General features: G+C 46.9%; 1 protein-coding gene across 5 annotated transcripts in view; it reads left to right on the top strand.

The window, feature by feature from the left end:
• PFKFB3 (6-phosphofructo-2-kinase/fructose-2,6-biphosphatase 3) overlaps positions 1-15,497 on the top strand; it is a 125,715-nt gene that overhangs the window by 35,915 nt on the left and 74,303 nt on the right. Inside the window, exon 1 of one of the 5 annotated variants that reach the window (XM_053255159.1) lies at positions 8,951-8,991. The exons of 2 other annotated variants lie outside the window; for them this stretch is intronic. The gene's annotated coding sequence lies outside the window, so the exon portion shown is untranslated. 2 more of the 5 variants (XM_053255157.1, XM_053255147.1) reach the window with 2 other exon arrangements.

Here is a 15,497-nt window from a genome sequence, read left to right as displayed (position 1 = left end):
CTGACCTGAACCATCATTTAACTCTTCCCACAATTCTCCTGGCATGGTGTTGCTCCAGTAATCTTGCCAACACCCAAACACATGGGGGGCTTGCCAGAGGGCATTTTGCTAGCCTCCCCCCCTCCGAAACTTGGAGCTGGCCCTGATTTCCCTTCCGCTGAGCCAGGAGTCCTCAAACCTGGGTCGCCAGATGCTGTTGAGACTACAGCTCCCACTATCCCTATGAGCCATTGTGGCTGGGGATGATGGGAGTTGTAGTTCAACAACATCTGGTGCCCCGGGTTTGAGAACCTTTGCACGAAACAACCACAGCCTCCTTCGGTCCAGGAGACACACCTTCCGAATGGTGCCATGGAGACTGTGCAAGTCCCTTCCTCAGAAGGTCTGTTTCATTTCATCTCTGCTAGTGTTACAGATTTTGTTTATTTATTTATTTAACATGTTTTTATACCACCCCAAACTTGCGTTTCACAACAAAATAAAAACAGAAAGTAAAACATTAGTTAAAACAAAAACAAAAAGTTGAAAACTTTACAACAATTTAAAAATTTTAAAACAATATTTTCAAATAGCATTGAAACTATTAAAACAATCTTAATTAATTAAAGGAGGCAAAGGAGGTGTACTTCCAGCTGATGTTCGGAGTTCATTGATTGCTGGGCTTCTGCTGGTTTTATTAATAATGGTTTTCTATATTCTGTGTACGATGTCATCACTGTGCAAGATGCAAAGCAAAAGAGGATAGGTCCCAGCCCTGAGGGCCTTACAATCTATAATTTAGTACAAGGGAGACAACTGAGGAAGGGGGTGGCAGTGAAGGCGAGGGTAGACAAGGGGGGAAGTTTCTGTTTTGACTGCAGTTATTGTTTTCTGTCATTCCCTGTGTTTACAGTTATGGTGCTTTTTTCACCCGTGTGTGAGTTTTTATTAGCTTTGTTGCCCACCTTGCAGACTAACGAATCCAAAGACATTTGTGATGATGGGGCCGGGGTTCCATGCTGGGTGTGCCACTTCTGGGAACTCTTTAGCCCCAGTATGCCCCTATGCAGAACTGGCTGATGGAACCAAAAATACTTCAGGAGTGGGGTGGCGTTCTCTTTCTGCAGAGCGTAAGCAGGAGGCGGCTGGCATCCCGTCCTGGGAACATTCTCCACCCTGTGGAGTACAGTCAGCTTGGTATGCAGGCAAACAGCCGGGCCTCTGGGGGGCCCAGGGCACGGGCAGCATCATGCAAGCTCCGAGAGCAGCCTCACCAGCTGTGCATGCTCCTTCCGCGTGTGCAAGAGAAGGAAGTCTCACTTTCCTCCTGCATGGCCTGACCTTTCTGTAACCGAGCTCTCTGGAGCAGCTCCTCTGCCATGTGAAAGAGGCGTGCGCTCTCATTGTTGCTGCCGGCCCTGTTCACATGCCTCCTCCATGGAGGAGGAGTTTCCAAGAAGCCCCAGGAACAAGCGAACCTGATAAACAAGTATCCAGTACAGGCGGCGTATATGCTCAGCCCGCGAAGAAGAAAACATATTTTTCAAGCGTCCCAACTCCAGCAGCTGTATTTTTCCCTGCTCTCAGCTCCAGCCGGTTAAACCCAGTTGCACAACGTTGCATAATGGCCAAAGGAAGGGATCCAAGTGACTTGTGCTGTTTTGGAGGGCGCACCACACATATTTTCATAAACATGTTTAGGGTTATTTCCTAGAATCGGTAGTACAGAGGAGCCAGCTGTTTTGTTGTGATTCTTTTTTCAGCCTCACAGTATCTCTGCTATTAATGCAGAGCTTCTCAAATGTGGGTACCCACATGTTGCTGGACAACAACCCCCATCACTCCTAATTGGGATGTGCACGGTTCAAATCTGAGCGGGATTCGAACCGACCTGGCCCTGTCTGGTTCTGGTTCTGATCGAACTGGACCTGCTCCGGTTCGACCGCTAGACTGAATTGAACCGGTTTGCGGACTGGTTCAGGGGTCTACCCGTGAAGGGGAACCCGGTGAGGATTCCCCTTTATGAGCAAAGGGGCAGGCAGGCTTCCTAGAACTAGAGGGGCGGCAGGGCTATTTACTTTAATGGTTTGGTGGCGGCAGTGGAGGATCCTCCTCACCCCCACTAGCCTCCTTCAGAGTAGCCCGGGCCAGCTGCAGCCTGATCGTGGAGGCCCTTTGTGTTGCCACACAACTTTGCCTGGTGATAATAAGGAGAGGAGAGGTGGTCTTGTGGTACGAAGCATGAATTGTCTCCTTTGCTAAGCAGGGTCCACCCTGGTTTGCATTGGAATGGGAGACTACATGTTTGAGCACTGTAAGATATTCCCCTCAGGGGACGGGGCTGCTCTGGAAAGAGCATCTGCATGCTTGCATCCAGAAAGTTCCCAGTTCCCTCCCTGGCATCTTCACCTCTCCTCTTTTTTCCCCCCTTTCTCTCCTCTCTCAGCAAATTTGCTCCTCTCCAGGCAAATTTGCTGAGAGAGACTCCTGCCTTCGACCTTGGAAGAAGCTGCTGCCAGACTGTGTAGACAATACTGAGCTAGATGGACCAAGGGTCTGACTCGGTATATGGCAGCTTCCGATGTTCTCACCTTTTTTGTGGGGGAGGACTGGCTGCTATTGTCAGAGCTTGTTCCATTCCAGGCAACCTTTGGGAGAAAAACATAGTGGCCATCCACTGTTATGTGGGGAGGAGTTCCAGCTGCAGCATCAGGTTTGCCCCTCTCAACCAAATCCCCCCCTCCAAACCCAAAAGAGAATATTATACCTTTAAGTCAACTGGGGTAATTGTGCTTTCACAGGGGGAACCCTGTTCTAGTTATTTCTGTCCGTATGCACTCTGAACAAGGAATAACAGAGGAAGTTGTTTGTGTGAACACCTTCCCACATGATTCCCCCCCCCCCTTTTGGCAGAGGGAGGGTGAACCACACCAGCAGAACGACCCTGAACTGCACACAGAAGTGCTCACACAAACACTTTTCCGGCAGCGATATTGCCTATTAGCTATAACCCTTGCATTAGTCCTTTGCTTTGTAGCTATTCTTCATATGAAAGAGGAGTTAAAAAATTAAATCCATTCAGACATAAATTGAACCAAGTTCATTGTGACCTGGTCTCCACCCACCTCTGATTTGCACTAAGGGAAATGCAATCAGATGCTTAAAATATACACCATGCATATATTTTAGCTTTCCATAGTTTTTGTGACTGCTGTTGCTGAGATTCTGAAATGTGTTTGGAAAGGACTGTTGTGGCAGAGGGCAGCAATGGAAAAGAACAGGAGCTGAGATAGGGAGCAAAGGACTAACAGAGATGACCAAGTGAAAAGCAGGTTTTCCGGCTTTCTTGCCTCAAGCAACCCTTTCCCCATCCGTGTGTTTTCTGAGGATCCACTGTACATCTGCTGCGGAATTCCTGCTCTCCACAGAGACTTTGCGGCCACGAGATGTAATGATAACCACTGACTTGGATGACTTGAATAGACACATTTGCAATGGACAGATCCATTAGCTGTGGTCAGCTGTGCAAGCTTAATGGAAGAACCTCCATATTCAGAGGCAGTATATCTCAAAATTCCAATTGCTTATTGGGGGTGGGGGGGGGCACGTATTTGATTAGCTATCCTTAGAAGCAAGATGCTGGGTGAGCTGGCAAAAAATCCCAGCTTCACGTATACACTGTTGGGGTCTGAGTCGTCAGTGACTAACCAAGAAAGGCTCTTGAGGTTGTGGTGGACAGCCATTCATGGACAACCATTCAATGGAATGGTTGATTCAATGTGCAGCAGCTGTGAAAAAAGGCTAATTTCCCACCTAATGGCGCAGCGGGGAAATAACTTGCCTAGGAAGCAAGAGGTTGCTGGTTTGAATCCCCACTGGTATGTTTCCCAGACTATGGGAAACTCCTAGGTCGGGCAGCAGTTATACAGGAAGATGCTGAAAGGCATCATGAGAGCCAGCATGGTGTAGTGGTTAGAGTGCTGGACTAGGACTGGGGAGACCCGAGTTCAAATCCCCATTCAGCCATGATACTGATACTAGCTGGGTGACTCTGGGCCAGTCACATCTCTCTCAGCCTAGCCTACTTCACAGGGTTGTTGTGAAAGAGAAACTTAAGTATGTAGTACACAGCTCTGGGCTCCTTGGAGGAAGAGCGGGCTATAAATGTAAAATCATCATCATCATCATCATCATCATCATCATCATCATCATCTCATACTGCGTGGGAGGAGGCAATGGTAAACCCCTCCTGTATTCTACCAAAGAAAACCACAGGGCTCTGTGGGCGCCAGGAGTTGACACTGACTTGATGGTACAACTTTACCTTTACCGCACTACAGGTTATTAGGAAAGGGTTTGAAAATGTAGCTGGTGATACTAGAATGCCATTACACACATCTATGGTGTGGCCACATTTGGTATACAGTTTGGGGTTAGTAGATCTGAAAATGATATTATGGAACTGGAGAAGGTACAGGAGAGAGGACAACTGAAAGAAGGAACATAGGAAGCTGCCATATACTGAGTCAGACCATTGGTCTATCTAGCTCAGTATTGTCTTCACAGACTGGCAGCAGCTTCTCCAAGGTTGCAGGCAGGAGTTTCTCTCTCAGCCCTATACTGGAAAGGCCAGGGAGGGAACTTGGAACCTTCTGCTCTTTCCAGAGCGGCTTCATCCCCTGAGGGGAATATCTCACGATGCTCACACTTCTAGTCTCCCATTCATATGCAACCAGGGCAGACCCTGCTTAGCTAAGGGAAAAGTCATGGTTGCTACCACAAGACCAGCTCTATCATGAGGCTAAAGCATCTTCCTTATGTGGAAAAACCACAGTTTTGGGGGTGTTTAGTTTAGAAAAAGGGGACCAAGGGGAGACATAATAGCCAACAAAATGACTTTCAGTTTTTAAGCATGCCTCGTGTACCACAAAGTCCGGATTTCTATGTCTAAATGTACATGATTGTGGTTAGTTTATTCTACCCCTAACCCTAACCTCAGAGATGTAAGTATGGATGGGGTATAAATTTGATTGACAAATAAATAAATAAATAATAAATATATAAATAAACAACCCATGCTTTTGCAATGGGAGAGTTTCCCCACATTTTTCGGGACATTAATGAATCATTCTGGGATTTTCAATTTTTGTTTCTATCTTTCATGGTTTGGTCTGGGAATTTCATGTCAACGCGTGAGTGCGGGCCAAGCAGCTATAGATTAGATTAGATTAGATTTAGATTAATGCTGGTGCACAGAGTGCAGAGAGAGTCCCTCTCCCCCTCTCTTACAGCACTAGAACTGGGGCTCATCCCATGAAACTGGTTGGCAGGAAATTTGGGAAAGACAAAAGGAAAGACTTATTTGCACAGGGCATTATCAACCTATGGAATTCTCTGCCATGGGATGTGGTGATGGCACCAACTTGGATGGCTTTAAAGGGGCTTAGACAAATTCACGAAGGACAGGTCTATCAATGGCTACTAGTCTTGATGGCTATAGGCTACTTCCAGGTTCAGAAACCTCTGAATACTGGCTACAGGGAGCAAAGGCAGGAGAGCAGGCATGCCTTCGGGCCTGCTCGTGGGTCACCAGAGGTAGCTGATGGGCCACTGAGGGAAACAGAATGCTGGATTAGATAGGCCTGGGATGTTATCCAGTAGGACTGCTCTCATAAGAAAGTGGATCTTTGACTTTATTTTATTTAGCAGGGTTTGTATGTGGGAGTCTGGAATACGATGGTGCCCTTTCAGTTTGTGTGGGGTGTTGGCCAAATCTGTTGGGCCTAGCACCCATGGAGAAAGTAAATTGTAACCAGCTCTTTCTCATGATTTTACATGCTAAGGCAAGAGTGGTTCCTCTTAACCTTTTTGCACCTACGAATACTCCAGATCCTCAAGTATTACCCAAGGATTCCCACCCCATTTATATAATATATTTTCACAACACTCTAGTAAACATTAGAGAAACAAGTCTTCAGGATAGTTTATCCCAACAACTTTATTCTGACTCACTAGGAAGCAAATTAAATTAAGTGCAGCAAAGAATTTGCATTGAAAAGCTCTGGGCCCTTTGCATATGCATTGTTTAGAAGCTGGCGACAGAAACTGGGTAGGGCGCGCTCATCCTACACAGCTGGAGCTTGACTGTTTATCAAACTCCCCGCCTCCAACCTTGCTTTTATCTTAACAGGCGATTGAAAGTGCCCAGCTCCCAAATTAGGGAAGAAGGTTTCTTCTACTCTGACAATTGTGTGGACTGCCCTATAATGTTTTTAGGGAGTTACCTTTCATTATACACGTTGTTTTCCATGGGCCACTTGGACCTACCCCATGGACACCCAAGGGGAGACCATGGACTCTACATTAAGCACCCCGTTCTTTCTAAGGGAAGAGCCTCCGCTGACTCAGCTGACCTCAGCTCTTGCCTTGTGGGCTCCCCAGAGGCATCTGATGGGCCACTGTGTGAAACAGAATGCTGGACTAGATGGGCTTCCTTGGGCCTGATCCAGCAGGGCTGTTCTTATGTTCTTATGATCAGTAATGGTGCACAAGTTGTTTCTCTTGTTTGCCATCCTCATCTTTCAGTGAGGAAGTCTTGGGTCCTTGGGAAGACAGTCTGAAAACCATTCCATATTCCCAGAGCACGTTCACACTAAGTTTCAAGCATATCCACAGAGCTCCCAGGCCTGGAACGACAGTCAGCTTTCTAGTAAATTGAGTGGGTGGTGAGTTTACTAGAAAGCTGACTAATAAGTATACTATGAAGACATGTGGAAGTATCATGCAGGGCTCCTGTTGAAAGCAAAAGAGATTGCTTTCTAGTCTGTGTTTTTTCAGCCTGTGCTCCGGGGATTTTAATGTTATTTTCTTGATAGCTGGCCTGCTTTTCACTGCAAGTGGCTTGCCACTATAGTAAAAAGGGTGGGTGGGGTGGAAAAGAAAAGAAATGCAATGGAAACATCAACATGGCAGTAGGGCCAGAAGGATAAACAGAGCAGGGTCAGCAGATAAAACAGTGGCTAAAAGCCAATTTAAAGGACCTCAAACAGGGGCATAGTTATAACTGAACAAGGTGAGACAAATGTCTCTGAGTTGGCCCCTGAGGGTGGGGGCCCCACTGGCAGGGCAACAGCTCACTCTTTCCTCTCGTACATGGGTATGATATTATTTGCATAGGAATTAGGGTTGCCATATTCTGGCTTTCCAAATCTGTGTGCCTAATTTGCATGTTATGTAAATTGGCTTGAAAATAATTTTTGAGCAGAATAATGACTGCACGTTTTGCTCCATAACTCCGCTTCTACAAGGGCTAGAACTTAGCTTTTTTTTAAAAAAAACACGAAATCTGAAATCTGGGCGCATCTGGGTGGGCTAAGCAAACTGGGTGAGATGTTTAAAATCCAGGTGAAACCAGCAATTCTGGGGGGCATGACAACTCTAATAGGAATGAAGAAAGGGTGTGAAAATAATGCTTTGTTCTTCCCCATGTCCTCCTCACAGTTTTGCAGCAAAGGGGAAAAGGATGGGGAAAAGAAGGTGGGAGACCCAGAAGAGCAAGGACCTATCTTCACTTTTTGTCCCAGGGCCCACTCCAACTTTGCTAAGCCCCTGATCTCCAATACCATTAAAAGCATGGGAGACCATAAGAAGCTGGCTTATACTGAGTAAGACCATTGGTCCCTCTAGCTTAGTGTTGCCCAAACTGACCGGCAGCAGTTCTCCAAGGTTTATAGGTAGGAATCTCTCCCAGCACTACCTGGAGAAGCCAAGAATTGAAACTGGGACCTTCTGTGTGCAGACTAAAGCAGATACTCTGCCACTGAACTACAGCCCCAAAGTCCAGCAGAATGGACTTTGCCTGACACCTGGAATATAACAATGATGGTGCCAGGGGAACATATCTAGGATGAAAGTTCCATTATCCAGGATCCACCACAGAAAAGACCTTATCTGCAGTGGGCCACCTGGCTAAGCTCAGAACATGCTGTCACCCAAAGAAGGGCCTTGCAATAAGATCTCCCTTAACAGGTGGTTTCATGTGGGGGAAGATTTAAGGCGAAGCTCTGGAATGTGAAACAGCAACCCGGGCGGGTGAACGTGCGTCGGCATTTGTGATGGGAAGGAAGCCATGGCACTAAAACCTAGTAAACGAGGATCCGTGTTCTCTGGCATTTGTAGGGGACAAGATTCAGTGACGTAGAGGCCTGCTTTCAGCACTGCAGACTGGGCACAGATTGTGCAGTATCTCCTGGAGGCAGGGGCATGGCTGTTCCAGGAGGAATGAGAGAGGTTTTATGGCCCCCTGAGCATGTACAGCATTGCCTGTGTAAACTGGAGTATGAGTTTCTTCTTCAGGTGGTGTAGCCAACAGTTATATAACCTGACAGATTTTTAACACAGCAAGGAAGCAGGCTGGTGTGTGTGTGTGTGTGTATAAGGGGACATTTTTCATTTGCATATTTAATTTATTATAGATTTATGTGTACATCTCATTGCCCATGGACTAGTTTGAACAAAGATATAAAGGAGGGGGAGAGCCAGTTTTGAAAGATATGATTCCTGATGTGTCCTCCTCATTAAGGCAGTAAAGTAAAGTAAAGTAATGTGTGCTGTTGAGTCGGTGTTGACTCCTGGCGACCACAGAGCCCTGTGGTTGTTTTTGATAGAATACAGGAGGGGTTGACCATTGCCATCTCCCACGCAGTCTGAGATGATGCCTTTCAGCATCTTCCTATATTGCTGCTGCCCAATATCGGTGTTTCCCATCGTCTGGGAAACATGCCAGCGCGGATTTGAACCAGGACCCTCTGGCTTGCTAGTCAAGTCATTTCCCCCACTGCACCATTAGGTGGCCTTATTAAGGCAGTACATGTCCAAAATATTTTCTGCATTTAAAAAAAAAAATAATTCTGCCATTGTTGTGCCTGAGTCACTATAACATCCCCAAGGAACTGCCTCTGCAGACCGACTTGGCTGGTTGCCATGGTGACACGGGCCTTGTGACATCACCAGGTGAGTCAGACCTGGGGTGGGGAGGCAGCTGACTCATCCCACTGAAGGCGAGGGGAGCCTTGAGCAATGGGGCCTGAAAGGAAGCAGAGGTGAGTTGCCTTTGGTGGGCTGCAAGGCAGCCGAAGTGGGATGCAGCGTCAGGCCTTATATTTAGACTCAAGCTTGGTGGAAAGAGGCCAGGCATGCCGGAGGAAACCAAAAGATCTTATTGTCCCTGTAGAGTTCCACAGAGCCTGTGTCCTTAGCTATGTCTTGTTGAGCACACAGGTCTTGTGGTTTTGTAGAATATTTAAAGACGACTGCTTTTCAAGCCAAGAGGTTCCCCAAGTGGTAGAGCAAAAGGAGCAAGAAGACCGTCCCCTGTCCCCAAAGGGCTTGCGATCCAAACAAAAACACACCAGCCACAGCCACTGGGTGCATGCTGTGTTGGGTAGGCTGGATAGGGGCAACTGAGAACCACCACTTTTAAAGGTGCCTTTTAGTCCAGTTAGCAGAGGCAGTACCTCAACGGGGTGCCACAGCTGGGTCTGAAGGTGGTTCCTTGTCCCCAAAAGGGCTCTCAATCTACAAAAGAAAGACTGGCATAAGTCACTGGGAGGGACGCTGGGCTGGGCTGGATAGGGCCAGTTGCTGTCTCTCTGCTACATAGAAGAAAAAAGGAAGGTTTGTGCCGTCGCATTGGTGTCGACTCCTGGCGACCACAGAGCCATGTGGTTTTTTTCTTGGGAGAATGCAGGAGGGGTTTAGGAACATAGGAAGCTGCCTTCTGTTGAGTCAGACCACTGGTCGATCTAGCACAGTATTGTCTTCACAGACTGGCAGCGGCTTCTCCAAGGTTGCAGGCAGGAATCTCTCTCAGGTCTATCTTGGAAAAGCCAGGGAGGGAACTTGGAATCTACATGCTCTTCCCAGAGCGGTGACTCCATCCCCTGAGGGGAATATCTTGCAGTGCTCACACATCGAGTCTCCCATTCATATGCAACCAGGGCAGACCCTGCTTAGCTAAGGGGATAAGTCATGCTTGCTACCACAAGACCAGCTCTCCTTTACCATCTCCCATTGCCATCTCCCGTGCAATATGAGATGATGCCTTTCAGCACCTTCCTATATTGCTCCTGCCCGATATAAGAGTTTCCCATATTTTGGGAAACACACCAGCGGGGATTCGAACCAACAACCTCCTGCTCTCTAGGCAGGTTGCTTCCCTGCTGCGCCATTAGAAAGCTGCCTCTTTAAAAGGTGCCTCTTTGACCAGTTAGCTGGGGTGATTCCCAAACTGGGTGCTACAAGAGGGTGTGAAGATGGTTCCCTGTTCCCTCTTTAGATTGTGACTCACAATCTAAACAGAAACACACCAGCAACAGCCACTGGAGGATGCCCTGTTGGGCTGAAAAAGGAACGTTGCGCCTCCCCCCCCCAAATATAAGAGAGAAACCACTTGAAAAGTTGCCTCAACACACTGCACCAGGGGCGTAACTACTATTAGGCAAGGGGAGGTGGCTGCCTGGGGGTCCCCACGTCTCGAGGCACCCCCCCAGAGGCAAGTCACATGTGAAGTGTGCGTGTGTGTATCAGCGAGGGGCCCGTTTTAAAATTTTGTCTCTAGGCCCACTCCAGCCTTGTTACGCCCCTGCACTGCACAGTTTTTATTCTGCACATGCCCAGCATGATGGTCAAATCAGGCTTTATGTCTATAAGGAGAACCCTGCTGTATTAGACCAACGGTCCGTCCAGTGTCTTGATTCCCACAGTGGCCAGCCTGACGCTTCCAGGAAGTCCACAAGCAGGACAAGAAGAGGTTAGCTGGAGTGGACTTCTTCTTCCCTTGTGCTTCTTGCAAGCTCGGCAAAGAGTGTGAGGAGAGATGCTCCTTGCAAAGCTTTCAAAAGTCAGAATGGTCCCAAAGAGCTGCTCTGATGATGTCAGTGGGAGCATCTTGCCACTTCAGTATTCTGCCACCTAAGGCAACTGTCTCACCTTGCCTCATGAAGAGCCACCCCCCTGCTTTGAAGATAGCGCCCTCTTGCTGTTGCTCCCCAGCAATTGATATTCAGATATTGTCTCTGAACATGGAGATTCCATATAGCATCATGAATCCATTGGCACTCGTCTCCTACATACATTTTTCAAATCCTCTTTAGAACACTAACTAAGCCAGTGGCACTGAGTTCTATAGCTTAGATATGTGTTGTGCGAGGGAGTCCTCTGAATTCTGCACTTCAAGAATTTACCCTCAAATGATCAGTCCCTCAGGGGAAGATTCCAGGGAAGATTCCCTGCAGTGCAGCAGACCCCTGGCATAAGTGTGAATGGAAGGTGGGTTACACTGGTATATTAAGTAAACTTCCCCTAATGTAACCTTGCAAGGGATTGTGAATCTCCTGCAAAACAGTGGAATGGCAAAATAACATTTTTGGGAAATGATCTTTTGCTGTGGCTGGTGTGACTTGCTTCTCAAAACTTCTTTCTAAGCTGTTTATTTTGTGAAGTGGTGGACTGAACGTGCTGTGATCGAACTTGGTCAGGGTTGCGATATATATATTTCATAAGCCTCTCACGCACTCTTCCACTGTTGTGAAAGTCATCATATTTTTCTGGCAGTGGCTGCGGGCAAAGGATGTGACCGGAAACAATTATGGGCGGTATATTGGAGTCTCTAAGGGTGGCAGGGAAAGGTCTACAGTGGTCTCTCGACTTACGAACTACTCGACATAAGTATTTTTCAAGTTACAAACGGCAGTTTTAGATCCGGTTTTAGATGCGGTTTTTTCGACTTACAAATTTTTAGATGGGGTTTCCTCGACTTACGAATTTTACATGCGGTTTCCTTGACTTGCCTGCCGGTTTACTGCCTGTTTATTCTTGAAAAGAAATGTTCCTGTGCAGTTTGCAAGCCTTACTGGGGGTCTGGGTCTTTTTTCTAGGCTCCGGAACGCATTAATCCGTTCCCAATGCATTCCTATGGGAAACCGCTTTTCGACTTACGAACTTTTCAACTTACAAATGTGCATTCGGAACGGATTAATTTCGTAAGTAGAGGGACCACTGTATTTGCATTAGTGTCATTATGATAGAAAATAGCTATATAACAGATTTAGAGTCACAGTGCAGGATCTAACCCTAGGTCAGGATATCCCATAGCTAAAGGGTTCCTGCTGAATGCTTCTCCACATGGGGAGAGCCCATAGCTCAGTTATTTACATACAGAAGAACCCAAATTGACCTATTGGCGTCTCCTGTTAAAAGGGTCACAGTTAGCAAAGTTAACAAAGTGACTTCTGTTTGGAACTGTGGAATGCTGCTGGCAGTCAGAGTAGATAATATTGAGCCAGATTGACCAATGTTCTGATTTGGTATAAGGCAATGGAGTCTACTTTGTTTTGCTTCTTTAAAAGGAAAATGATCCAGAGATGGAGATTCTATAGTCCACAAATTCCCCGGACAGCTTGTTCAATCGTTGAATAACTTCTATAAGTTTTAAATTTGCTTAAGTGACATAGTTCATGTTGTGAACTGCCCTGAGCCGTATCGGAAGGGCGGTATATAAATCTAATAAATAAATAAATAGATAGATAGATAGTTCGCTCCCCCACCAACCCCACCTCCTCAGAAACAGTAGTTTCATGATGGTGCAAAGGCCCTCTACTGGAGGAATTTCAGTACCCTTGCAAAACTAGAATACCCAGGGTCTTTTTAGCGGAAAAGAACCCTTGCAAAATTATAGTACCCAGGGACTTTAGGGGAAGCCAAGACAACTGAACCTATTCATATCCAGTTTAGACCTACATTTATCTTACAGCCCAGTCCTTACGCATATTCACTTGGTGTCCCACTGAGTTAAATATAGTGTGTGCAGGGAATTGCTTGTAAGACTGCAGCCCTGAAGCTGATCTATAGCATTTAGGCAAATGCAGATGGTATAACTCTCCCACACAACCCAACCTGCATGTGAAGCTCTGAAGCTCACTGTGTGGGCTAGACTAGAGATTTTATGACACAGTAGTAGTTAGGCAATATTGCACTAAGCACTGGTAATTCCTTTGACATCTCTATTATTCTCTGTGGATTTTGTGGTGCTTTCATTTCTGGCAGCTAAAAGCAAAGATGTATTTATTCTCTTGTAGCATGTCAGGAAGGACGCTAAGCTAGGACTCTTTGTGCCGACATGTTAACTTTCTATTTGGAGAGGCCTCTGACAGAAGAAGTACTCAACACATGCAGTAGTTCCCTGCTAGTATTCTGAAATACTACAATGAAATGGTACAATCGAGGGAGACTATAGTACATATAGTCCAGCGTGGTGTAGCGGTTAGGGTGCTGGACTAGGACCGGGGAGACCCGAGTTCAAATCCCCATTCAGCCATGAGACTTGCTGGTTGACTCTGGGCCAGTCACTTCTCTCTCAGCGTAGCCTACTTCACAGGGTTGTTGTGAAAGAGAAACTTAAGTATGTAGTACACCGCTCTGGGCTCCTTGGAGGAAGAGTGGGATATAAATGTAATAATAATAATAATAATAATAATAATTCTTTCTCTAATGGGTGAAAAGGTCAGCCATGGGTAACGTGCTGATTAAATGTGTTAGTATTTGTTCAGCTTCCAGAAACTCAGTTCTGGTCTTCATGGCTGGTTTTGTACTGTAAAGAAAGAGGAAGGAAGGCATTTCACACATATACACACTGAATCAAATAAGTAATCCAGACATTGCAAAAGTGGACACCAAGTATCTTTGGTCCTGCAACATGCATTGCAACACAAAGCTTTCCTTGTACGAGCCAACATTTAGAGCATGCAATTAATCCCCACTGCAATTTGCATGACGCATTCAGCTGTTAATGTGTACTCAGCAGAGTGGCATTGGTTAGGGTGTTTAAAACAGGTCTTTATCTGTCTGCATCTTAGATCCCCCCCCCCTTTGAATCTCCATGCTAGGCTATCCTAAAGGCACAGCAAATTCATTTATGAACGATGTGCTGGCAGCTGAAGGATATTCAGATAGGAACATAGAAACATAGGAAGCTGCTTTATACTGAGTCAGACCATTAGTCCATCCATCTCAGTATAGTCTACACGGACTGGCAGCAGCTCCTCCAAGATAACAGGCAGAAGTCTCTATATGGGGATGCCATGGAGGGAACTTGGACCCTTCTGCATGCAAACATGCAGGTGCTCTTCCCAGCGCGGCCCCATTCCCCAAGGGGAATATCTTACATTGGTCACATGTAGTCTCCCATTGAAATGCAAACCAGGGTGGGCCCCACTTAGCAAAGGGGTCAATTCATGCTTGCTAACACAAGTCAAGCTGTCTGGGTTTGGGGAGCATTTTTTGCCTCCAAATGACAGGACAAAACTAATTCAGGGATTTATATAGGACGGTGGTTTCCAGACTGGCTTGGAATCTCTTGGGTTTTGTGAAAGCTTATCAGGAGTTCCTCAACTGGATGACCAGTAATGGTCGGCAGGCTTCCCTGAGAGACAGCTTGGCCTTCTCCTGCAAAGTGCAGCCACAGAAGAATGCCAGGCAGGGGTCTCATTAGGGGGTGACTAATGGGGTAAAGGTAAAGGGTGCCATCGAGTTGGTGTCGACTCCTGGTGACCACAGAGCTCTGTGGTTGTCTTTGGTAGAACACCGGAGCGGTTTACCATTGCCATCTCTTGCGCAATCTGAGATGATGCCTTTCAGCATCTTCCTAGAATGCTGATGCCCGATAGAGGTACCAGCAGGGATTCAAACCGGCAACCTCATGTTTGCTAGGCAAGTCATTTCTCACTGCGCCATTAGGTGGCGCGACTAATGGGGTATGGGCCTCCAATGAACGGCTCAGAGCCCTGAATCTCATCAGCCACCTCTCTCCTCCACGACCTCTTCCAGAAAGGAAGTACAGCCATGGAGGCAGTTGTGCAGGGCATGAGAGAGAGCTCCTGGCCTCACGTGGGAGGCATCTGTTGAGTCTCTGTGTGAAACAGGATGCTGGACTAGATAGGCATTGGGCCTGATCCAGCAGGGCTGTTCTTATGTATCTAGCTCTCTGCTGCTTCCACCTTCATAGATGCTGTATTATAATATTAAGGCAAAGTGTGCCGTTGAGTTGGTGTCGACTCCTGGCGATCACAGAGCCATGTGGTTTTCTCTGGTAGAGTACAGGAGGGGTTGACCATTGCCATCTCCTGCGAAGTATGAGACGATGCCTTTCAGCATCTTCCTATATTGCTGCTGCCTGATATAGGAGCTTCCCATCATCTGGGAAACATACTAGCGGGGATTCAAACTGGCAACCTCTGGCTTGCTAGCCACGTCATTTCCCCGCTGCGCCATTAGGTGGCTTGAGACCTTAAAATGGATGTAATTCTCCTGGGGAGGGGTTATGATTGAAGGGGGCTGTTGTCTCAGGCCCTGGATCTTTCAAGTAGCTAGCAACACCACTGATGCCAGGTATATTCGACAGCACAGTCTTAATCCAGGGAGGCTCATCTGGCATCTCCTCTCATGTCCTTCAGATGACAGAC

This window comes from Hemicordylus capensis, chromosome 5 (genome assembly GCF_027244095.1).
Source record: "Hemicordylus capensis ecotype Gifberg chromosome 5, rHemCap1.1.pri, whole genome shotgun sequence".
Classification (NCBI taxonomy): Eukaryota; Metazoa; Chordata; class Lepidosauria; order Squamata; family Cordylidae; genus Hemicordylus; species Hemicordylus capensis.
Note: the sequence above shows the minus strand (reverse complement) of the source record. Positions and strands in the feature narration are given on the sequence as shown.